This window comes from Chanodichthys erythropterus, chromosome 16, assembly GCF_024489055.1.
Source record: "Chanodichthys erythropterus isolate Z2021 chromosome 16, ASM2448905v1, whole genome shotgun sequence".
NCBI lineage: Eukaryota > Metazoa > Chordata > Actinopteri > Cypriniformes > Xenocyprididae > Chanodichthys > Chanodichthys erythropterus.
In genome coordinates, this window is record NC_090236.1 from 10,450,757 (window position 1) to 10,475,584 (window position 24,828).

General features: G+C 44.8%; 7 non-coding genes across 7 annotated transcripts; all 7 read left to right on the forward strand.

Annotated features, from left to right (window-relative positions):
• Positions 1-17,452: 17,452 nt before the first annotated feature.
• LOC137003949 (U5 spliceosomal RNA) lies at positions 17,453-17,567 on the forward strand. The gene has a single exon (XR_010892046.1). It is a non-coding gene; the product is annotated as a U5 spliceosomal RNA (small nuclear RNA).
• A 714-nt stretch (positions 17,568-18,281) lies between these two features.
• On the forward strand, positions 18,282-18,396 carry LOC137003960 (U5 spliceosomal RNA). Its single transcript, XR_010892056.1, has one exon. It is a non-coding gene; the product is annotated as a U5 spliceosomal RNA (small nuclear RNA).
• Positions 18,397-19,090: 694 nt separating this feature from the next.
• LOC137003955 (U5 spliceosomal RNA) lies at positions 19,091-19,205 on the forward strand. The gene has a single exon (XR_010892052.1). It is a non-coding gene; the product is annotated as a U5 spliceosomal RNA (small nuclear RNA).
• Positions 19,206-19,919: 714 nt separating this feature from the next.
• Positions 19,920-20,034, forward strand: LOC137003956 (U5 spliceosomal RNA). The gene has a single exon (XR_010892053.1). It is a non-coding gene; the product is annotated as a U5 spliceosomal RNA (small nuclear RNA).
• Positions 20,035-22,244: 2,210 nt separating this feature from the next.
• LOC137003950 (U5 spliceosomal RNA) lies at positions 22,245-22,359 on the forward strand. The gene has a single exon (XR_010892047.1). It is a non-coding gene; the product is annotated as a U5 spliceosomal RNA (small nuclear RNA).
• A 1,306-nt stretch (positions 22,360-23,665) lies between these two features.
• trnag-ucc (transfer RNA glycine (anticodon UCC)) lies at positions 23,666-23,737 on the forward strand. Its single transcript has one exon. It is a non-coding gene; the product is annotated as a tRNA-Gly (tRNA).
• Positions 23,738-24,658: 921 nt separating this feature from the next.
• Positions 24,659-24,730, forward strand: trnag-ucc (transfer RNA glycine (anticodon UCC)). Its single transcript has one exon. It is a non-coding gene; the product is annotated as a tRNA-Gly (tRNA).
• Positions 24,731-24,828: the final 98 nt, after the last annotated feature.

A 24,828-nucleotide genomic window follows, 5' to 3' on the forward strand; every position in this document is an offset into this window, starting at 1 on the left:
AAGTTTTGTCCTTTGAGCTTGTGTTCACCACAGTCCTTATTTCAGCCATTTAACCAAAATCTCATTCAAAACCCATTGATTTACGGACGAAGAAACCGGAAGTGCTAAAATTCGAACTTGTTTCCGCATTTTGGCCTAAAAGTGATGTCAGACCCACACCACTCACTCTATGGCAATGAATACCACTAAAAGCCTAAAATCTAGAGTTGGCACAAAATAATCTGAAACATACCCAGCTACCCACCTAAACTGGCTTACCTAGGCAACAAGTTTTGTAACTGGACGTTGAGGTTATCCACTTACTCTGACTAAACTTACCCGTCAGATAACCTGCTTTCTGGAACAGAAGGGTGATTCCTCAGAGGTTTGGCGTATTTTGTCTTATTTCTCGCTTGTTGTGACAACTAATTTCAAGCTTCAAGCCTGTCACACCATGCACACCAGTGTAGCCGGAGCTACTTCCATTCACTGATATAACGTGACATGCACGGGCGTATGGCATATGAATTCAATTTCATGTGAAATCTGGGCCAACCCAACTGAAAATGATAATCGTTAAAATGCATAATTAACAGTAATTTATCTGACTAGTTTTAGTTTTTACAAATAAACTAATTAATATATTTGAAGAAAAAGGTTATTTATTTCACTTATTGTTTACTTACTGCAAATAAATGTATGACTTTTCATGCTTTATTGAAACAGTTAAAGTACATGATAAAAGACAAACTATTGTGTTTGTGTATATATTCGATAAAGTGATGTCTGAGTGCCAGTATTTCTTCTGCGGAGAGTTTTTCTCATTATAATGACATGGTGGTGACAGATCCTCCAGGCTTAATAGTTGATTTGACCAAAGGCTGTAGCATTCAACACCTCAACAAACAACACAAACTTCAATAAATATCACATAAAACACATTAAAAACAAGATGGACAGCTGGGAATAAATTTTGTCATTACAAAATAATAAACAATCCATTAGAAACATATTAGAAACACAGCACAACATTTGATTCTCACCTAAATCATCCAAAACCTGATTGAAATGTAGAATATGTTGCCTTTGTGTACGTGGCCATTGTGTTTTAGCCTACAACTGGTCAGCTTCCTTTGTTCTGTCCTCATGTTGTCTTATATGTAAAACGTCCATAGAAGTCTTGCACCACCTGGCTAAGGGTTGTGTAGACTATATAGGGTACACATATGAATAAAATAAATCATAAATAAATATTTTAATTCTTTAATGGGTTTTCAGTAAGGTTTCAATTTGGTAACATTATTAATGCTTCATACAGAACAACATGCATTTATTAATCTAGATTAATGTTAATTTCTACACATATACTATTAAATTGTTAGCATTTCAAGTTAGCCTATATAAATTAACATTAAAGGCACAATTGTAATGTTATCCACTGGCAGAGAGATTGAAGAACCCAATTTTGGGGGAGGGATGGAGGGCCAGGGCCGTGAAGGGGTCCGGGACCAGGACCATGGCAATAGCGGGCCTGGGTCGTGGAGCTGTCACTTTTCTCACTCAAACCACTGACTGCTGCTGCTTGGTTGCTTTTAAAGGGAAAAGATGATCATAACTGCTGGTCTAGGATCAGGTTTCTCCATAATATTGGCGAAAGAGATTTGGTGTTTGCGCTCTTTAGAATGTCAAATGTTTCTATTTAAAATGTGCTTTTAAGCATTGAGCAATGTAGCCAAGTCAAACCTATCTGTTCATATCTTGAATGCAATGGCCAATCAGACCTTTTTAAGGGGCCGTTTACATGACACTGTTTTCAACTAAAAGCAGAAAACTTTTCATGAATTTTGGGGGTTCATTTATACGACAACAGCCTGAAAATGCAAACTTCTGAGTTTTTCAAGATTTTTAAAGCTGCTGTCCACGATTTTTGGCCCTCTAGTGGTTAATAAACAGAACTGCATGTGTCTTGCGGAGGAACATTGTAGCCGGATTTACTTTTCTCTGTGTATGTCTATGGCGAGTCACGCAGTTACTGTGATACTCTGCGGCGAGTCCTACCAGTCCGGTCTGAAATAATCCGAATATAAACACTTATTATAAGTGTACCATAATGATTCAGTATAAGACAAAAAAACAGTTTGGAAAATGGATTAATGTTGTATATTCTCTTTATATAATTTTTGTACATTTTTAACACAAAAAAAGTTGCGGACTGCAGCTTTAAGTTTTTGTCCAGTGCTGAGTTCTGCACTCTCACAAATGTAACATTTATAACAATTGTGCAGTCCGCTTCATTGATTACAGCAGAACTTTGAGAGATCACAATGAATTGAGATGACTGACAGCTTTTTAATTATTATAAAGGAAACTCTTTGCATGCTTTCTAGGTGATATATATCAAATCAAATCAAATTCAAATTCAAATTTTATTTGTCACATACACATACATACAGAGTACGACATGCAGTGCAACTATCCGGCAAATATAAGTTAAAAGGGAAAAAAAAGTATAAACAATTTAAAAATATGAACAATTTAAAAATATGAAAATATATGTATATGTGGAATATAAATATACATAAATAATTGCAATAAATTAAAATAATTTAATGATTATTCTTGTCCATGTGCAATATGGTGTGTATAAAGTCCGAATGGCCTGCGGGAAGAAGCTTTGCCTCATTCTCTCTGTTTTTGCTTTCAAGGATCGGAAGTGTTTTCCTGAACGCAACAGAGAGAAGAGTCTGTTGTTGGGGTGGCTAATGTCTTTTACAATCTTCCTGGCCCTGGACCGGCACCGCGTGCTGTAGATATCCTGCAGGTCATGGAGCTTAGTCTGGATGGTACGTTCAGCTGACCGTACCACCCTCTGGAGGTGTTCCCAAACCAGGAAGTGATGCTACCCGTGAGAACGCTCTCAATGGTGCAGGTGTAAAAAGTCTTAAGCACCTGAGAAGGTAGTTTGAAGTTCCTTAAGCGTCTCAGATGATACAGACGCTGCCGGGCCTTCTTCACCAGGGTGTTGATGTGATAGGACCAAGACAGGTCCTGTGTGATATGAACGCCTAGGTTCCGGAAATTGTCCACTCTCTCCACTGGGGTCCCGTTGATGTTTAACGGTTGGTATGACCCCTCCTGTTTCATGCTGAAATCCACCATCAACTCCTTAGTCTTGCTGACGTTCAGGTGAAGATTATTCTTCTGACACCATCTTTCCAGGTTTTTCATCTCCTGTAGGTAGGCCGTCTCATCATTATTGGAGAACAGGCCCACCACAACAGTGTCGTCAGCAAACTTGATGATGGTAGAGGAGTTTGAAGTGGCCACACAGACATATGTGTACAATGAGTACAGCAGGGGGCTCAAGACACAGCCCTGGGGAGCTCCAGTGCTGAGGGTGAGGATAGATGACATGTATTTGCCAACAGTGTTGGGGCTAGTTACTCAAAAAAGTAATATATTACATATTACATATTACTCTCAAAAATAGTAATGCCTTACTTTACTTTATTACTCCCTGGAGAAAGTAACTAGTTATATTACTAGTTATATTACTAGTTACATTTTTTTTTCTTAATTACTCTATAATTGCCTGAGATGCATCAGATGGAGGGAGAACATACTAAGGAGGAGTGTTCTTTAGGGTCTTTATTACGCCAACAACAGACTGGCACTGTCTAGCACAAATAACTACAAACAACTGTACTTGTGCAATCAAGTACAAACAAGTATTAACTTCCTCAATGTTTAACAAACACCATCTGGTGCAAACAATCAATTTGATTGTCAATTTATAACAAGTACAAGAACATATTAACTTCCTCAATGTTTAACAAAAACCATCTAGTGCAAAAAATCAATTTGATTGTCGATTAACAAGTACAAACAAAAAAAATATTAACTTCCTCAAAAAAATATATCCATAAATAAAAAAGACTGGCCTTACCAGCACTGTGTAGAGGAGAGGTAAATTGTTAAAAACCAAAACACAGTGCAGAGGAGAGGCAGGTTGTTGAAATGAGTTAAAGCAAATACAGAAGTCTCAAAGTAAATAAAAGGAAAAATACAGTTGGCATTTACTGTAATGCATTTTTCTGGTGCAAAATATGAGCTTCTGAATGTGTCAGCTTATTTGTCAAAGTAGTGGTTATACCTCATAAGGAGGAGTCTCTCAAAGCGCTTGTCTCCTAACCTGTTCCTCCTTGGAGTGAGAACAAGGCTTCCCAGGCTGAATAGCCTCTCCACTGGAGCACTGGATGCTGGTGCTGTATTGTATTTTAAAGATAAGTTCTTAATTCTGGGGAAGTTGTCTAGGACCCCCATCTCTGACCCAGACTTCAGGTACTCCATCACCTCCCTGTCTGGGCCAAAAGATCCTGAATCCTGCTCTTCCTCAAACACAAAAAAGTCATCCTCACTACTGCTGGATGCTGGACTAATCTGTGGAGGCCTGACCTCATGCTCCTCATTGTGGGGGGGCAGCCAGGGGTGAAGCACGACACTCTGTTATCAGCAGATTCTTTAGGGCCTCTCTCCTGGTTTCTTCCCTCAACCACCTCATCTTGAACTTCGGCAGAGTGACAGCAGACAGGAGACCCTCCCTACTGTCCAAAACAGAAGCAAAGCGGGTTTTGATGGCCTGTAAGAAAGAGATTTCTAAAATTAGATATTTCTCTTAAAGAGGAAAAACATACCTTCCTGTGGAAGGAGTTGACATGTAAATGATGCAACAGGCATATTGACTATACCGGGTCTTCAGAAACACAGAACCAGTATACAATTCTTACATTCTCTAAGAGCCTATTTCAGTGTGAAATTTAGAAGACTGTGATAATGGCAGCATCTGTGATAGTGGAGGGATGTGCAATTCTGCATATGACAGGCTTCTCTCATATCACACAAAGTTACAGTCAGTAAGTCTTAAATACACACTCACAGCCTACCTGCACTATGACATCAGGCAGATTTGCCATCATCTCGGAGAGGCCAGGACGCAATGCCAAGGTCTTTAACATCAGAGACTCCAGTGTCGGTAATAGATTGCCATAATAACAATCATTTTCCCCTGGAATGAATGAATATGAATCAATGAATGAATATGAATCAATAAATGAATTACTTGTTTGATTCAAATGTTTAACATTCAAAAAAAGGAAAGGCAAGAAGCCACAGGTTTACATTAACCTATACTTTATCTCACCTTGTAAACGGTCCAAAGCTTTTGTAAGCGGTTTTGTGACTGTGCAATACTCTACAAGGAATTTGTACTCTCGCTCGGAAAAGGCTCGTACACCTAACTGACTGCAGAGAGTTGTCAACTGTGGTCTGGATATCTCAGTTATTCGTGCAACTGCATTGTGGAAAGAGTTCCATCTCGTCACTGTAGGCACCATGAGCTTTTTTCCACAAAGGCTTTCCACTAGCTCTGCAGCTACTGTAGACCGGCTGGCCTTAGTCCAGAGGGCAGAGCACTTTGCAGTGGCACTTCTGTAAATTGTTTTGTTTGTCAGTGTCAACCATTTTTCAATATCAACAGTTGATATCAAATTAAGTGTGTGCGAGGCACATCTTAAGTGAGGGGGGAGAGTAAAGTGTCCTGGGTCTTCTTGTTCCGTGGAGAGCACTTCTTGTACATCGGTAAATGACACTTCTTCATCCTCCCCTGATCCCTCGTCCTCTGAATCGGATGCTGCTGCTGCTGCTGGCTTGGGCTCATACTCCCTGAATGTGATAAGTGCAAGAAGAAAAAAAAAAACTATAAATGTGTGGCCTATTCAATTCAAATTTTATTTTTGTTATAATTGTGATTTTATAATGTTTAGATATGAATCCAACTGAATCCAACTTGTGAAAAGATATCTTTCAGGTAGTCAAATAGCAAATAGCATATAGTGGAGCTCTATAGCCATCTAATGGTTAAAGTGATTTTTTTTTTTTTTTTAAACTGCATTTTCCAAAAAATGGGCATAAATGTTACATTAAACCATTTAAAATGATCCATGTTACCCCCATGAATGAAAGTTAGAAATCTGGGTCTTTTATAAAGTGAATTTTACATCAAATGCTGTTTTTTTGTAAAAAGCTTATTTAAATATTTATTTATTTATAGAAATGTAAAAGATATCATAAATTCTCCAAAAACTGCACAAATGTTGAGTAAAGACATTAACAAACAGAATAAAATTACATTTTGTAAAAAAAACTCTTGTTACAAAATTAAATGTTATTGTCTGGGGTCTCTGGAGACCCCAAAAAACACGAGTGTAGACATAAATAAAGACCATCAGAGGGTTAATGCAATCAAATTAAACAATTCATTAACTTATACATTTGCAAATAAGTACAAGTAAGTAAAGTATTATTCAACTGACCTGAAAGCCTTAACAAAATTCGATCCATTGTCTGTGACTGTTGCTGTGACCTTCTCTGACAGTCCATAAGATGAGTGAACCTGCTCAATTTCAGTGGCCACAATGTCATATGTGTGTCGTCCTTTGATTCTTTTGCAGGCAAGGGCTGCTTTTTCACGATGGAAGTTGCTTGGATCAATCCAATGGGCAGTCATGCCTATGTAGCTTTTGTTGTGACAAGTCCAGATGTCAGCGGTCGTTGACACATACTCAGTGCTCTCAAACGTTTTCTTCAGCTCACTTTCCATCATGGCGTAACATTTATCTAGGTACATTGCAAAGGTTTTCCTGTCGGAAAACGGCTGGTCTGTCCCTGCTATCGGTATTTTGCAGAGTATCTTTCTAAAAGACAGCGATTCGACGGTAGAAAGAGGTAACATTTCTTCTACTACGTACGAGGCAACAAGCTTATTTATCTCGGATTTTGATGTTGGTAGTACTTTATGTTCAAATGAAAGTTTTTGCTGCTTGTGGGGCTGCTCGTTCATGTCACTCTGTCGCTTCGCAACGAGCTTGATGTGTCCGTGCTGTCGCTGCAGGTGCTTCTTCAAGTTGGAGGTAGAGTTACAAGCGGTGGAGAGCAGCTTTCTCCCCGGGCACAGTGTGCACTTCACCGTCAAGTTATTTTCCTTCCGTTGAACATATTCAAAATAATGACTGAATCTCCACCCGTCGAAACTAGCATTCTGTTGCTGGGAACCTTCCTCTGAAAAAGAGCTTGCCGTTGTTGACGCTTCCATTTTTCCCCATCTGTCTTTGAGGGTGCCGCTCTGCTGCTGGCTGCCGGGTGTCGACCAATCGGTGATGGTAAATGACACCTCGTGTCAAACCCAGACCAATCACTGTTCCATTCACGCCCTCCTCCCCTTCCCTTCTGTTCTCTGTGTTGTGTGCCTTGTGTGTGATGAAGGTGCTACTGGTAAATGTAACGCAAGTAACTAGCTCGGGAAAACTGTAATAATATTACCATTTTCAGACGAGTAATGCCTCACACTACCAGTTACTGAAAAAAGTAATATTATTACAGTAACGCGTTACTTTGTAACGCGTTACACCCAACACTGTTTGCCAACCTATACAGCTTGTGGTCTACCTGTCAGAAAGCTGGAGATCCATTGACGCAGCGGAAGGCTGAGTCCCAAGACCTCCAACTTAGAGGTGAGCGTGGAGGGAATTATGGTGTTAAACACTGAACTGTAGTCCACAAACAGCATTTTTACATAATTCCCTTTCCTGCAGTCCAGATGGTTCATCGTGGTGTGGAGAAGATGAGCAATGGCGTCCTCAGTGGAGCGATTCTGTCGCTGAAGTCGCTGTCGCTGTCGAGAAGTCTCTGACCAGTCTTTCAAAGCACTTCATCACTACTGAAGTCAAAGCTACAGGGCGGTAATCATTGAGGCAGGCGGGCTGGGGTTTCTTTGGGACAGGAACAATGATGGACTTTTTGAAACATGATGGGACAACAGGCTGTTCCAGTGAGAGGTTGAATATCTCAGTAAGCTGGTCAGCACAGGCTTTCAAAACACGACCTGTAATACCATCTGTTCCTGCTGCCTTCCTGGTATTCACTCTCTTGAATGCCCTCCTCACGTCATGCTTCGAGATGGTGAACGTGTTTACCTCTCCAGCTGTCTCAGCATGCACGCTGTTTGTGCCGCTAGCACTGCTAATGTGATTAGCTGCAGCCTCGAATCGAGCATAAAAGATGTTCAGCTTGTCTGCCAGAGAAGCGTCCGCATTTCCCATACCAGGAGATGATGTTCTATAGTCCGTGATGTTACTTAGTCCCCACCACAGGCTCCTAGCGCTACCGTGTTGAAACTGTAACTCTAGTTTCCTCCCGTAGCGCCGCTTTGCTTCCTTCACCGCTCTGCGCACACTGTAAGATGCAGCCTTGTACTCCTCCATGTTCCCACTAGCAAGCCCCGTGTTGTAGGCAGCGGAGCGGGATCTCAAGGCATCGCGGATGGTTTTATCCACCCACGGCTTCTGGTTGGGAAATGTTCTGATGGTGATTTTCTGCACCGTATCATCCGTTAGTTTCCCGATGAATCCCACAACCGCTTCCATAAACATGCTGACGTCATCAGAGCTATGCCTGAACATGTGCCAGTCTGCGTCATCTAAAGCGTCCTGCAGAGCGGCCACCGAATGGTTAGTCCAGCACGTGACCTCCCTCTGAACCGGGGCTTCCTGTTTTAGCCTCTGTTTGTATACAGGCATGAGGAAGATAGGGGCATGGTCTGATTTCCCAAACGGTGGACGTGATTGTGCCTTGTAACTGTTCTTAAATGGTGTATAACAGTGGTCCAATATACTCTGGCCTCTAGTGGAGCAAGTGATGTGCTGCTGAAAGTTTGGTAGTGCAAACTTGAGATTGGCACTATTAAAGTCCCCTCACCACAATGAGCGTAGCATCCCGATGCTGTGTTTGATGTAGCATTAGTGACTCATGTAAATCCCATACTGCAGTGTCCGTATCCGCTTGAGGTGGAATATAAACGGCACTGACTATGACCGAGCTGAATTCCCGAGGTAAATAGAAGGGCCGGCATTTTATGGTCAATAGTTCCAGATTTGGTGTGCAGGACCGTAGAAGAGGAACAATACTCGCGCTGTCACACCAGCGACTGTTCACCATCAGACACACTCCACCTCCCCTTAACTTCCCCGACTCCAGTGTTCTGTCCATGCAGTGAACCGAGAAAAACTCGGCCGGCTGAATAGCGTGGTCCGGTGCCGCTGGGTTCAGCAATGTCTCGGTGAAGCAGAGAAGGTTGCAATCCCGAATGTCCCTCTGGAACTTGACCCTTGCCCTGAGGTCATCAAGCTTATTTTCCAGAGACTGGACATTGCCTAACAGGATACTAGGTAAGGGAGCTCGGTGTGCGCGTACCCTCAGCCTATTCCTCACGCCGACTCGTCTCCCTCGCAGACGCCGATACAAGTTGCGTCCTTTGTTCCTTCTTAGGATTCCGCTCGGTCAGCATGTGTCCGGGTTTAAAAACGGCAAAAGGTGAGTAGATTGTACTTTAATAGATATGAGTGGCTCTATCATATCTAATGATGACCATCTTGTTTAAAAAAAAAGGTATCAATGTAAATAGAAATATAAAATAACAAACAAAAACATAGCCGGAGCAACGGGTGCCGACCTCACAGCGCCATTTTAAAGATATATATATTTATTCAGAGTTACATTAAAATTTTGTTTTGCTACATTAGGTAAGTTAATTCGAATTGGCTGCCATGCCAAATTTCCAACATGTTCTCCAACCAATATGCCTATATAGGTGGTTTGTCACTTCCCTTAAATACGACCGAGTGTTTACTTGTGCCCCTGTCGCCAACAGGACAGGACTGTCATTTTAATGCATTGTTCCCTATTATCAGCATCATATTTCGGTTTCGCATAGCTCAGAGCATTGCAATAAATAACAACATGCAATCTTGATCATGCGATCGTGGGTTTAATCCCAGGGAACACTTGAGCTCATAATGGTTCTCATTCATGAAACATTCGTAAATATATGAGTAAATATGTGAGTGAATTGCGCGTAAAGAGACTCACTCTCAATTACCATAAATCCCGCCCACTAAATCCGACTGACAACTATATATGGGCATCATATTATGACGCCAAACGAAGGATTTTGGACATTTTATAGGAAAAAATTTCCATAACAATTAATTGGCCATTAGTTTTCCCAACCGTATTGAAATCAATCCATTATTTGATTAAAGTGCTCCGTTTGCAGATGCTATTACTGGCTCTCACAATAAAAGTAGAAAGAAAAAACGTATGTAATTATTATATATAATATTTTTTTCAAAATGCTGTGTAAATATGTACCTTATTAAGGTGAATTAAAATGCAGCCTTATTAATGACCAAAACGTTCGGATGTTAAACGCACTATTTACGCGTGGCTGGGAGCAGGTGTAGATTTCTTTCGTACCAACTAACATTTGGAAAATACGAACATTTTAATGAATCCGAAAATTTACGCCAGAACCACTTTACACACGATTTACACAAAAATTTGTTCTGCTCGTGTTTCATGAATGAGACCCATTGTGTATATGCACTATAAATCACTAAGGGTAGCTTTAGGGTTGGGGTAGGCTTCCTTTTCTGTTCAGATTATTCCGTTCACAGTGGTTTGTTAATAGCTGCTTTAATAACAAATAATATATCAGGAGTGTTTATGCTTGGGATGTGTAGGTTGCTGCAAGGCGACACGTAACTTGAAACTTCAGCCATTGATTCAATAGAATGAATTGCGTTTGTTGGTTGTGAAAGAGTCATGATTGTGTTTCTTCTGTAGTATAATCTGACGACAACTTCCTCTTGTCTTCTGTGAATTATGACAGCATCCCACACAAAATGGAGAAAAACATCTAAACGGAAAATTAGTCAATTTATAGTTTATATATAGGACTATATGCATTACACACACATACTGTTTTGAAGTAAAGGCTGGCAACCACAGAGCCTGTATATGCCATAAAATAAATACTTTTGATGTGTATTTTCATGTTTTTAAAATATAGGAAATATCTGAAAAGATATTGATAATGTATATAATGTGTGTGTGTGTGTGTGTGTGTGTGTGTGTGTGTGTGTGTGTGTGTGTGTGTGTGTGTGTGTGTGTGTGTGTTAAAAAATACATATTATTCAAAAGTATTTTGAAAATATTTTAGTGATTTGTTTTGTTCTGAAATATGTGTTGACCATTATGTTTTACAGTTTAAAATCTAAATGTATAAATATTGTCCATAATCTGACTCATGCAGTCATGCTTGCTGAATCATCAGCTTTATTCACAATGGTGCTGTGGTGTTTGGTTGTAAATGTTGCAAACATCATAAGTGACAAATGTGTCATCTGGTTGAGAAGTCTAAAATAATTTATTTTGAATGAGAATTATTTGCAATGCAGTCAATGTCAAAGCGGTTTCCTCTGGTGTTACTGTCTAGTTTTGTCATGTTCCCTTTTCCAGTTCTCATTTTACAATTATATACGACTACTGCAGAAATTGGTTATTTTGGGTCTGTTTTGTGTAAAATACACGTAAGCAAAGAAATAGCCTATAGGCCTGTCAAAAAAAAAAAATTGTATCATGATATCTCTAGAATCTGTTATTAATCTACACACTAAGGTGGTATGATATTTATGGCAAAGAAACATGCATAAATAACTTAAAGTGCAGAACGTGCTTTAAGTTAAAAGGAAGAAAAACAACATGATACTGTCATCCTGACACACACTCGAATTGCGCACAAAAGCCGCTGAACTCTTTCAGTTTTCCTATGCTTGATTGTCAAATGCCAGTGTTGTGTACTCAAAGGGTCTGGACAAATGCCAACAATGGGACACACTTCATCACATCGTGATTGTGCTGATTTATTTTCAAACATTTTACAAAATACATATAATCTCTTTTACAACCAAATTGTATGTAACATAATTCATTTAACTTACACTGGAAGGTTTTTATAGACATGATGTGAAATTGGGCCTCGTAAGTTCTTCAGTATGATGAATTAGATATAGTGTGGATTTAGCATTTAAAATGTATAGTCTCTCTCTACCACCAATATTCATCTTCTCATTATATTTTCTGGTGCTCTCTAGAATCTGAAGTGTCCCGCCCCCTACATCATAAAAGAGATTGAAGCTGCAGCTGAAATCAGTCACTTTTTTCCACACATTTACTATGTTCTATATGGCGAATGAATGTCACATATTGCACTATGTCTGTGAGGTCTGTATTGATATAAAAAAATTATGGCTAAATTGAATTTTTTTTTAAAAAACATTTGATATACCAAATATTTGGTGAGAAAAATACATTACAGACATTTAAGCATTTAGCAAATGTAGACGTCTAATACACACAGATCTTTAGTTTGCTGAGTGTAAAGCAAAAGCAGAAATAATAATAATAATCATGCATTTTATTAATGACACCTTTCATAACACCCAAGGTCACCTCACAAGCAAGCAGAGAAAAAAAAAAGTATATGAGTAATAATAAAAATAAGTAAGGGAGCATTAGTAACAAACAATAATCGACATAGGACTGAACCATACAGGGAGTAAAAATATACATGGATAATGAGGGAACTAAACAGGCACTGCTGGACAGAGATAACTAATTAAAGACCATATTAACAAATGAAAACGTCTCAGGTTATGAGTGTAACCCTTGTTCCCTGAGTAAGGGAACGAGACGCTACGTCCAATGACGCAATGGGAACCCTCTGCATTTTGTGTTCGTGAAGCACCTCTGTATCCAACCAATGAGAAGACGTGACGTCAGAGGCGGGTGACGTCACGGACAAGGAAACTATAAAGCATACCAGGAACAAAGAACGCTAGCTTCTGAGTATTGTCTGAAGCAAGAGCGCTCCAGGCATGAAGGAGGTACGGCAACGCAACGTAGCGTCTCGTTCCCTTACTCAGGGAACAAGGGTTACACTTGTAACCCGAGACGTTCCCTTTCGTGGGCACATCAACGCTACGTCCAATGACGCAATGGGAACGCTGTCCCAACTACGCCGTGTCACCAAGTGCCTGGCTGTTATCTTGTAAAACTTTAGCACCTGGAGTGACATTCAAGTTAAGATTGTAAAATCTGATGAAGGTGTGCTGGGATGACCATCCAGCCGCACCACAAATATCGTCTAAGGAAACTCCTGACAAAAGAGCCTTGGAAGCAGCCATACCTCTAGTAGAATGAGCTCGAATAGTTAAGGGACATGGGTGTCCCACTGCTTTGTATGCGAGTGAGATGGCCTCGACCACCCACTTGCTCATCCTCTGCTTAGATGCTGGGCCCCCTCTCTTAGGGGACCCATAACATACAAATAATTGATCTGTTTTTCTCCACAGGGCAGCTCTGTGGATGTAAGCATCCAATGCCCTCACAGGACAAAGCATATTCTTCTTTTCCTGATCCATGTTTGTAAAAGGAGGCGGGCAGAACGCCTCGAGTATAATGAGACCTGGGACCCTCGACGACACCTTTGGGACATAACCCGGTCTGGTGTGTAAGAAAGCCTTAATCATACCAGGCGCAAATTCTAAACATGACGGAGTGACTGACAGCGCTTGTAAATCACCAATCCTCTTTAGGGATGAGATTGCCAACAGAAGGATAGTTTTTAGTGTCAGGAATTTGTCTGATACTTCTTCTATTGGCTCGAAGGGAGCCTCAGCTAGCCCCTGGAGCACAATAGTCAGATCCCAGGTCGGAGTTTTTGTGCGCGCCGCAGGCCTCAACCTGAGCATGCCACGAAGGAAGCGCGTGACTAGGGGGTCTCGACCCACCGAGGAACCCCCTACAGGACTGTGATAAGCCGAAATGGCTGCGATGTACACCTTTAGTGTTGAAGGGGTTAAACCTTCAGAAAACTTCTCTTGAAGGAATTGCAGCACATAGCTGATTGGAGAATGAACAGGGTCCAAATCATGTTGGCCACACCATGCGGCAAACAGTTTCCATTTGTATGAATACAGCTTCCTTGTGGAGGGAGCTCTGGAGTGAAGGATCTCCACAACCTTGGCTGGGAGACCAGATTCTATGAGCCTTGCCCCCTCAGAGGCCAGGCCCACAGTTTCCATGTTTCTGGGTGGGGATGGAGAATCGTACCGCCCTCTTGCGACAGAAGTTCCTGTCTGAGAGGAAGCTCCAGAGGCGAGCCGTGAAGAAGAGACATTATGTCCGAGAACCATATTCTGGCCAGTAAGGGGCGACCAGTATTAGGTCGACCCTCTCCTGGCGAACCTTCTCCAGAACTCCGGGGAGCAGTGAGATCGGGGGAAATGCATACAGGCGCAGCCTCGGCCACGTCTGTAGCATGGCATCCAGCCCTAGAGGTGCTGGGTGCTGCAGGGAATACCACAGAGGGCACTGAGATGACTCCTCTGTGGCAAATAGATCGACTTGAGCTCGACCGAATGTTTTCCATATTAGTTCCACCACCTCGGTGTGGAATTTCCATTCCCCCGGACTCGGGCTCTGCCTCGACAGAACGTCCGCCCCCACATTCAACCGCCCGGGAATATAAGCAGCTCTCAGCGAGAGGAGCTTTCCGTGGGACCAGAGGAGGATGCGACTGGCCAACTTTGATAATATGCAAGACCGCATGTCCCCCTGATGGTTGATGTAAGAGACCACCATAGTGTTGTCCGTGCGGACCAACACATGGTGATCCCTCAGGTCTGGGAGGAAGTGTCTCAGAGCAAGAAACACCACCATCATCTCCAGCCGATTTATGTGCCAGGAGAGCTGATGGTCCTCCCAAAGACCCTGAGCTGAGCGACTACTCATGATCGCCCCCCCCCCCAGCCCATGAGCGAAGCATCTGTCGTAAGCATTACACGACGATGAGAAGTCCCCAGCACGGGTCCCTGCGACAGGAACCAAGGCTTTTTCCACATGACTAGAGCACGAAGGCATCGCCGCATGACTTTGATCATGCGAAAAGGATCTGAAACTGTTTTACAGTGAGTGACTGGCCTAACTTCACCCCATTCACGGCCCCGAGAATGGAATTCACACGAGCAGGGGATAGTTGCGCCTGCATCGTAGTGGAATCCCAGATTACTCCTAAATAGTTTGCAACCTGACTCGGGACCAGCACACTCTTTTTGGCGTTGAGCCTCAGCCCAAGCCTTTTCATGTGCGACAGAACAACATCTCGATGTTGAACTGCCAACTGTTCTGTTTGAGCTAGTATCAACCAGTCGTCGATATAGCTCAGCACGCGGATGCCCTGGAGTCTCAGCGGAGCCAGAGCTGCATCCACGCACTTCGTGAACGTGCGGGGTGATAGCGATAGGCCGAAAGGAAGAACCCTGTATTGGTAAGCTTCGCCCCGAAAGCAAACCTGAGGAACTTCCTGTGAGAAGGATGGATGGATACATGAAAGTATGCGTCTTTCAGATCTATCGTCACAAACCAGTCCTCGGACCTGAACTGAGGAATGATCTGTTTGAGTGTAAGCATTTTGAACTGCAACTTCTTTACAGCTCGATTTAACACTCTGAGGTCTAAAAACGCGCCGACGCGTTTTGCAGGTTTTTTTTCACATTGCAGCAAAACAGACTTAAAATACTCCGTCATTTCTTGTCATAGAGACATAAGTAATATATCAATTGAAACTATAGAATATCTTTTTTTATTTGTATACACTCAGAGTAAAAACACAATGCTGTGCTTTTTGTAAAATAAACAAAACTAACATGATGCGTGATTTCTCCTCTCCCTCTGAACGAAGTCCAATCTGATAATTCTCAGAAAATGAACTGTAACTTAATGAATACTAATCACAGAAAAATTAAACTTATGTCTAAAAAAACGTTAAGATGTCAGGTTTTAAATCATGTAAGTCAAATCGAAAACAAACCTTCTGTGTTTATGTAATCTGTATGAAAAGAGAGCCATGTCAGAATGTCAGAGCCATGTCATTGCTTGAGCACCTGCCCCTTTGCCCCTTGGTGCTCAAAGTGCCCTTTTGTCAAAGCAAAATTTCCTCTATTTTTTTTTGTAATAACATGACCTTTTGTGAATGTCTAAATATTAGTAAAATGTATTAATAATAATTTAGCCGTAAATAAAATGACCCACATGATGACCTTTTACCTGACGACGACGACGACCTCATCCGACCGGGACGATTCCCCACGCCGCACGCGCATTTTTAATTGCCAGGGGATATTTTCAACACCGCGGCAGCTGGTAAGTGGTGTTTCATTCTCAGCGAAGTGATTTTGAAGTTTATTTACTTATTATTATTTTACAAGAACGATGTGATGTGAGAACATTCAGATGTGTTGTTTATATTGCTGTGTGTAGTCTGTAGTGTAGAAGTAACGTTAGTGTGCTGTTTGAGGGAGAAAAGTTTCACAGGCAGGCATCGAGGGGTCTGTTCTTTTTTATGTTATTTGACTAAACTATTATTATATTACAATATTTATTTATTTTTTTTAAAACGTAGAGTGCCTTAAAAATAATTATCACAACACTGGTAAGACTTATTCAAATTTTCTCATTCTCTGAATTATCATTATAAAAATAAAAACAATTCAGAAATGAATTAAAATATAATTATATTTTAAATGTGACACACATTTTTTTTTTTCCTACAATAGCAACATTGTTTACAACAGCAAGACCACTTTAGCCTGTAAACTCAATAATATCTCTCTGGAAATAAATGTAAAAATATCAATGTCAATATAAAATGAATAATATACCTGACCTGACATCAAAGTGCAGTGTGAAGGATATGTGACCCTATAGACAATGATGTCATTAACATTTTTAGGGACATGTCCAACAGGAAACTTCTGTTATAAGTGCCTACAACCACTCATCCTCCACTTATAAGATTAATGCTACACTGTGATTTTTAGTGGGTGCCATCAGAATGAACACACACATACACAGATTTTAGTTTCTTTATTTATATTTTTGATGATTTCTCACTCTTACCCCTGCCATGGCCACCATCATCCTATCCCCCAATTAAATGCCATCAACATGGCATCTAACCCCACTAAAATCTCCATTAAAGCTCGGTAGGTCAGGTCAATAAGTTCATGTGTTCCCTTCAGTACCGGCATCGGCCAGCATCCGAGCGTCAGCGTTGGTGGTATAGTGGTGAGCATAGCTGCCTTCCAAGCAGTTGACCCGGGTTCGATTCCCGGCCAACGCATCGCTTTTGGCTCGCGCCGCGGTTACCACGGCCGCCCGCGAGCCCCTGCTGCAGCAAAAATTAATTTATACGGGTCATTGGGCAGCAGCAAAGGTAGAGGTCTCCCCGTCGGGGAATCGAACCCCGGTCTTCCGCGTGACAGGCGGAGATACTGTCCACTATACTAACGAGGAGCTGCAGGTGGCATGCCGTCGCTACCGTTCAAAAATCTGCACGATGACCGGCAAGTGACCTGCTGATGAAAAGCTTGCTGGCAGGAGTTTGCATCCTAGATTACCCTCGGTGAGCAGAGCAGTATAGTAGAGGGAGAACGCAGACCCGAGAGGGCGGAGTCACAGCTCGAGTTTCTCTTCATTGTCGTATAAATCTTTCGCCTTTTACTAAAGATTTCCGTGGAGGGGAACATTTGCGAGTGTTCCGTATTTTTGGGGGCTCTGCTCACGGCAGAGCTGCGCAAGAGTGTTAAAAGCAGAGCGTACAAAATCCTTTTGCAAACCGACTGCAAGTGTTTTTATGGGGAGTGAAATCTGTCGAACGCAAGCCAGCATCCAGCTGACTTCCATGCATAAAAACACCTTTTACGCACCAGCTGCAAAGGTTCTACTGAAAGTGTAGTGTGTTAAATGGCATCATAAAAACACTTTTTACACACCAAACAAAGAGCTGTTTAGTTCTTCTGCACCCGCCCGCTGCTAATGTGTTACGAGCCTTCTCGCTGACAGCACAAAAGTCGGCGTCGGCCGGTGTCCGGGCTTCAGCGTTGGTGGTATAGTGGTGAGCATAGCTGCCTTCCAAGCAGTTGACCCGGGTTCGATTCCCGGCCAACGCATCGCTTTTGGCTCACGCTGCGGTTACGACGGCCGCCCGCGGGCCCCTGCTGCGGCAAAAATCAATTTGTACGGGTCATTGGGCAGCAGCAAAGGTAGAGGTCTCCCCGTCGGGGAATCGAACCCCGGTCTTCCGCGTGACAGGCGGAGATACTGTCCACTATACTAACAAGGAGCTGCAGGTGGCACGCCGTCGCTACCGTTCAAAAATCTGCACGATGACCGGCAAGTGACCTGCTGATGAAAAGCTTGCTGGCAGGAGTTTGCATCCTAGATTACCCTCGGTGAGCAGAGCAGTATAGTAGAGGGAGAACGCAGGCCCGAGAGGGCGTAGTCACAGCTCGAGTTTCTCTTCATTGTCGTATACATCTTTCGCCTTTTACTAATGATTTCCGTGGAGGGGAACATTTGCGAGTGTTCCGTATTTTTGGGGGCTCTGCTCACGGCAGAGCTGCGCAAGAGTGTTAAAAGCAGAGCGTACAAAATCCTTTTGCAAACCGACTGCAAGTGTTTTTGTCGGGAGTGAAATCTGTCGAACGCAAGCCAGCATCCAGCTGACTTCCATGCATAAAAACACCTTTTACGCACCAGCTGCAAAGGTTCTACTGAAAGTGTAATGTGTTAAATGCCATCAACATGGCATCTAACCCCACTAAAATCTCCATTAAAGCTCGGTAGGTCAGGTCAATAAGTTCATGTGTTCCCTTCAGTACCGGCATCGGCCGGCGTCCAAGCGTCAGCGTTGGTGGTATAGTGGTGAGCATAGCTGCCTTCCAAGCAGTTGACCCGGGTTCGATTCCCGGCCAACGCATCGCTTTTGGCTCACGCTGCGGTTACGACGGCCGCCCGCGGGCCCCTGCTGCGGCAAAAATCAATTTGTACGGGTCATTGGGCAGCAGCAAAGGTAGAGGTCTCCCCGTCGGGGAATCGAACCCCGGTCTTCCGCGTGACAGGCGGAGATACTGTCCACTATACTAACAAGGAGCTGCAGGTGGCACGCCGTCGCTACCGTTCAAAAATCTGCACGATGACCGGCAAGTGACCTGCTGATGAAAAGCTTGCTGGCAGGAGTTTGCATCCTAGATTACCCTCGGTGAGCAGAGCAGTATAGTAGAGGGAGAACGCAGGCCCGAGAGGGCGGAGTCACAGCTCGAGTTTCTCTTCATTGTCGTATAAATCTTTCGCCTTTTACTAAAGATTTCCGTGGAGGGGAACATTTGCGAGTGTTCTGTATTTTTGGGGGCTCTGCTCACGGCAAAGCTGCGCAAGAGTGTTAAAAGCAGAGCGTACAAAATCCTTTTGCAAACCGACTGCAAGTTTTTTTATGGGGAGTGAAATCTGTCGAACGCAAGCCAGCATCCAGCTGACTTCCATGCATAAAAACACCTTTTACGCACCAGCTGCAAAGGTTCTACTGAAAGTGTAGTGTGTTAAATGGCATCATAAAAACACTTTTTACACACCAAACAAAGAGCTGTTTAGTTCTTCTGCACCCGCCCGCTGCTAATGTGTTACGAGCCTTCTCGCTGACAGCACAAAAGTCGGCGTCGGCCGGTGTCCGGGCGTCAGCGTTGGTGGTATAGTGGTGAGCATAGCTGCCTTCCAAGCAGTTGACCCGGGTTCGATTCCCGGCCAACGCATCGCTTTTGGCTCGCGCCGCGGTTACCACGGCCGCCCGCGAGCCCCTGCTGCGGCAAAAATTAATTTGTACGGGTCATTGGGCAGCAGCAAAGGTAGAGGTCTCCCCGTCGGGGAATCGAACCCCGGTCTTCCGCGTGACAGGCGGAGATACTGTCCACTATACTAACGAGGAGCTGCAGGTGGCACTCCATCGCTACCGTTCAAAAATCTGCACGATGACCGGCAAGTGACCTGCTGATGAAAAGCTTGCTGGCAGGAGTTTGCATCCTAGATTACCCTCGGTGAGCAGAGCAGTATAGTAGAGGGAGAACGCAGGCCCGAGAGGGCGGAGTCACAGCTCGAGTTTCTCTTCATTGTCGTATAAATCTTTCGCCTTTTACTAAAGATTTCCGTGGAGGGGAACATTTGCGAGTGTTCTGTATTTTTGGGGGCTCTGCTCACGGCAAAGCTGCGCAAGAGTGTTAAAAGCAGAGCGTACAAAATCCTTTTGCAAACCGACTGCAAGTTTTTTTATGGGGAGTGAAATCTGTCGAACGCAAGCCAGCATCCAGCTGACTTCCATGCATAAAAACACCTTTTACGCACCAGCTGCAAAGGTTCTACTGAAAGTGTAGTGTGTTAAATGGCATCATAAAAACACTTTTTACACACCAAACAAAGAGCTGTTTAGTTCTTCTGCACCCGCCTGCTGCTAATGTGTTACGAGCCTTCTCGCTGACAGCACAAAAGTCGGCGTCGGCCGGTGTCCGGGCGTCAGCGTTGGTGGTATAGTGGTGAGCATAGCTGCCTTCCAAGCAGTTGACCCGGGTTCGATTCCCGGCCAACGCATCGCTTTTGGCTCACGCTGCGGTTACGACGGCCGCCCGCGGGCCCCTGCTGCGGCAAAAATCAATTTGTACGGGTCATTGGGCAGCAGCAAGGTAGAGGTCTCCCCGTCGGGGAATCGAACCCCGGTCTTCCACGTGACAGGCGGAGATACTGTCCACTATACTAACGAGGAGCTGCAAGGGGCATGCCGATTCCCTGATCCGCGCAGCTGCTTGGTCAAAACGGTGTAAATCCCAAGCAAACTCAGCCAAAACATGCATAAAAACACCTTTTACACACCAGCTGCAAAGGTTCTACTGAAAGTGTAATGTGTTAAATGCCATCAACATGGCATCTAACCCCACTAAAATCTCCATTAAAGCTCGGTAGGTCAGGTCAATAAGTTCATGTGTTCCCTTCAGTACCGGCATCGGCCGGCGTTCGAGCGTCAGCGTTGGTGGTATAGTGGTGAGCATAGCTGCCTTCCAAGCAGTTGACCCGGGTTCGATTCCCGGCCAACGCATCGCTTTTGGCTCGCGCTGCGGTTACGACGGCCGCCCGCGGGCCCCTGCTGCGGCAAAAATCAATTTGTACGGGTCATTGGGCAGCAGCAAAGGTAGAGGTCTCCCCGTCGGGGAATCGAACCCCGGTCTTCCGCGTGACAGGCGGAGATACTGTCCACTATACTAACGAGGAGCTGCAAGGGGCATGCCGATTCCCTGATCCGCGCAGCTGCTTGGTCAAAACGGTGTAAATCCCAAGCAAACTCAGCCAAAACATGCATAAAAACACCTTTTACACACCAGCTGCAAAGGTTCTACTGAAAGTGTAATGTGTTAAATGCCATCAACATGGCATCTAACCCCACTAAAATCTCCATTAAAGCTCGGTAGGTCAGGTCAATAAGTTCATGTGTTCCCTTCAGTACCGGCATCGGCCGGCGTCCGAGCGTTGGTGGTATAGTGGTGAGCATAGCTGCCTTCCAAGCAGTTGACCCGGGTTCGATTCCCGGCCAACGCATCGCTTTTGGCTCACGCTGCGGTTACGACGGCCGCCCGCGGGCCCCTGCTGCGGCAAAAATCAATTTGTACGGGTCATTGGGCAGCAGCAAAGGTAGAGGTCTCCCCGTCGGGGAATCGAACCCCGGTCTTCCGCGTGACAGGCGGAGATACTGTCCACTATACTAACGAGGAGCTGCAAGGGGCATGCCGATTCCCTGATCCGCGCAGCTGCTTGGTCAAAACGGTGTAAATCCCAAGCAAACTCAGCCAAAACATGCATAAAAACACCTTTTACACACCAGCTGCAAAGGTTCTACTGAAAGTGTAATGTGTTAAATGCCATCAACATGGCATCTAACCCCACTAAAATCTCCATTAAAGCTCGGTAGGTCAGGTCAATAAGTTCATGCGTTCCCTTCAGTACCGGCATCGGCCGGCGTTCGAGCGTTGGTGGTATAGTGGTGAGCATTGCTGCCTTCCAAGCAGTTGACTCGGGTTCGATTCCCGGCCAACGCATCGCTTTTGGCTCGCGCTGGGGTTACCACGGCCGCCCGCGAGCCCCTGCTGCGGCAAAAATTAATTTGTACGGGTCATTGGGCAGCAGCAAAGGTAGAGGTCTCCCCGTCGGGGAATCGAACCCCGGTCTTCCGCGTGACAGGCGGAGATACTGTCCACTATACTAACGAGGAGCTGCAGGTGGCACGCCGTCGCTACCGTTCAAAAATCTGCACGATGACCGGCAAGTGACCTGCTGATGAAAAGCTTGCTGGCAGGAGTTTGCATCCTAGATTACCCTCGGTGAGCAGAGCAGTATAGTAGAGGGAGAACGCAGACCCGAGAGGGCGGAGTCACAGCTCGAGTTTCTCTTCATTGTCGTATAAATCTTTCGCCTTTTACTAAAGATTTCCGTGGAGGGGAACATTTGCGAGTGTTCCGTATTTTTGGGGGCTCTGCTCACGGCAGAGCTGCGCAAGAGTGTTAAAAGCAGAGCGTACAAAATCCTTTTGCAAACCGACTGCAAGTGTTTTTATGGGGAGTGAAATCTGTCGAACGCAAGCCAGCATCCAGCTGACTTCCATGCATAAAAACACCTTTTACGCACCAGCTGCAAAGGTTCTACTGAAAGTGTAGTGTGTTAAATGGCATCATAAAAACACTTTTTACACACCAAACAAAGAGCTGTTTAGTTCTTCTGCACCCGCCCGCTGCTAATGTGTTAAGAGCCTTCTCGCTGACAGCACAAAAGTCGGCGTCGGCCGGTGTCCGGGCGTCAGCGTTGGTGGTATAGTGGTGAGCATTGCTGCCTTCAAAGCAGTTGACCCGGGTTCGATTCCCGGCCAACGCATCGCTTTTGGCTCACGCTGCGGTTACGACGGCCGCCCGCGGGCCCCTGCTGCGGCAAAAATCAATTTGTACGGGTCATTGGGCAGCAGCAAAGGTAGAGGTCTCCCCGTCGGGGAATCGAACCCCGGTCTTCCGCGTGACAGGCGGAGATACTGTCCACTATACTAACGAGGAGCTGCAAGGGGCATGCCGATTCCCTGATCCGCGCAGCTGCTTGGTCAAAACGGTGTAAATCCCAAGCAAACTCAGCCAAAACATGCATAAAAACACCTTTTACACACCAGCTGCAAAGGTTCTACTGAAAGTGTAATGTGTTAAATGCCATCAACATGGCATCTAACCCCACTAAAATCTCCATTAAAGCTCGGTAGGTCAGGTCAATAAGTTCATGTGTTCCCTTCAGTACCGGCATCGGCCGGCGTCCAAGCGTCAGCGTTGGTGGTATAGTGGTGAGCATAGCTGCCTTCCAAGCAGTTGACCCGGGTTCGATTCCCGGCCAACGCATCGCTTTTGGCTCGCGCTGCGGTTACGACGGCCGCCCGCGGGCCCCTGCTGCAGCAAAAATCAATTTGTACGGGTCATTGGGCAGCAGCAAAGGTAGAGGTCTCCCCGTCGGGGAATCGAACCCCGGTCTTCCGCATGACAGGCGGAGATACTGTCCACTATACTAACGAGGAGCTGCAAGGGGCATGCCGATTCCCTGATCCGCGCAGCTGCTTGGTCAAAACGGTGTAAATCCCAAGCAAACTCAGCCAAAACATGCATAAAAACACCTTTTACACACCAGCTGCAAAGGTTCTACTGAAAGTGTAATGTGTTAAATGCCATCAACATGGCATCTAACCCCACTAAAATCTCCATTAAAGCTCGGTAGGTCAGGTCAATAAGTTCATGCGTTCCCTTCAGTACCGGCATCGGCCGGCGTCCGAGCGTTGGTGGTATAGTGGTGAGCATAGCTGCCTTCCAAGCAGTTGACCCGGGTTCGATTCCCGGCCAACGCATCGCTTTTGGCTCACGCTGCGGTTACGACGGCCGCCCGCGGGCCCTGCTGCGGCAAAAATCAATTTGTACGGGTCATTGGGCAGCAGCAAAGGTAGAGGTCTCCCCGTCGGGGAATCGAACCCCGGTCTTCCGCGTGACAGGCGGAGATACTGTCCACTATACTAACGAGGAGCTGCAAGGGGCATGCCGATTCCCTGATCCGCGCAGCTGCTTGGTCAAAACGGTGTAAATCCCAAGCAAACTCAGCCAAAACATGCATAAAAACACCTTTTACACACCAGCTGCAAAGGTTCTACTGAAAGTGTAATGTGTTAAATGCCATCAACATGGCATCTAACCCCACTAAAATCTCCATTAAAGCTCGGTAGGTCAGGTCAATAAGTTCATGCGTTCCCTTCAGTACCGGCATCGGCCTGCGTTCGAGCGTTGGTGGTATAGTGGTGAGCATTGCTGCCTTCCAAGCAGTTGACCCGGGTTCGATTCCCGGCCAACGCATCGCTTTTGGCTCGCGCTGGGGTTACCACGGCCGCCCGCGAGCCCCTGCTGCGGCAAAAATTAATTTGTACGGGTCATTGGGCAGCAGCAAAGGTAGAGGTCTCCCCGTCGGGGAATCGAACCCCGGTCTTCCGCGTGACAGGCGGAGATACTGTCCACTATACTAACGAGGAGCTGCAAGGGGCATGCCGATTCCCTGATCCGCGCAGCTGCTTGGTCAAAACGGTGTAAATCCCAAGCAAACTCAGCCAAAACATGCATAAAAACACCTTTTACACACCAGCTGCAAAGGTTCTACTGAAAGTGTAATGTGTTAAATGCCATCAACATGGCATCTAACCCCACTAAAATCTCCATTAAAGCTCGGTAGGTCAGGTCAATAAGTTCATGCGTTCCCTTCAGTACCGGCATCGGCCGGCGTCCGAGCGTTGGTGGTATAGTGGTGAGCATAGCTGCCTTCCAAGCAGTTGACCCGGGTTCGATTCCCGGCCAACGCATCGCTTTTGGCTCACGCTGCGGTTACGACGGCCGCCCGCGGGCCCTGCTGCGGCAAAAATCAATTTGTACGGGTCATTGGGCAGCAGCAAAGGTAGAG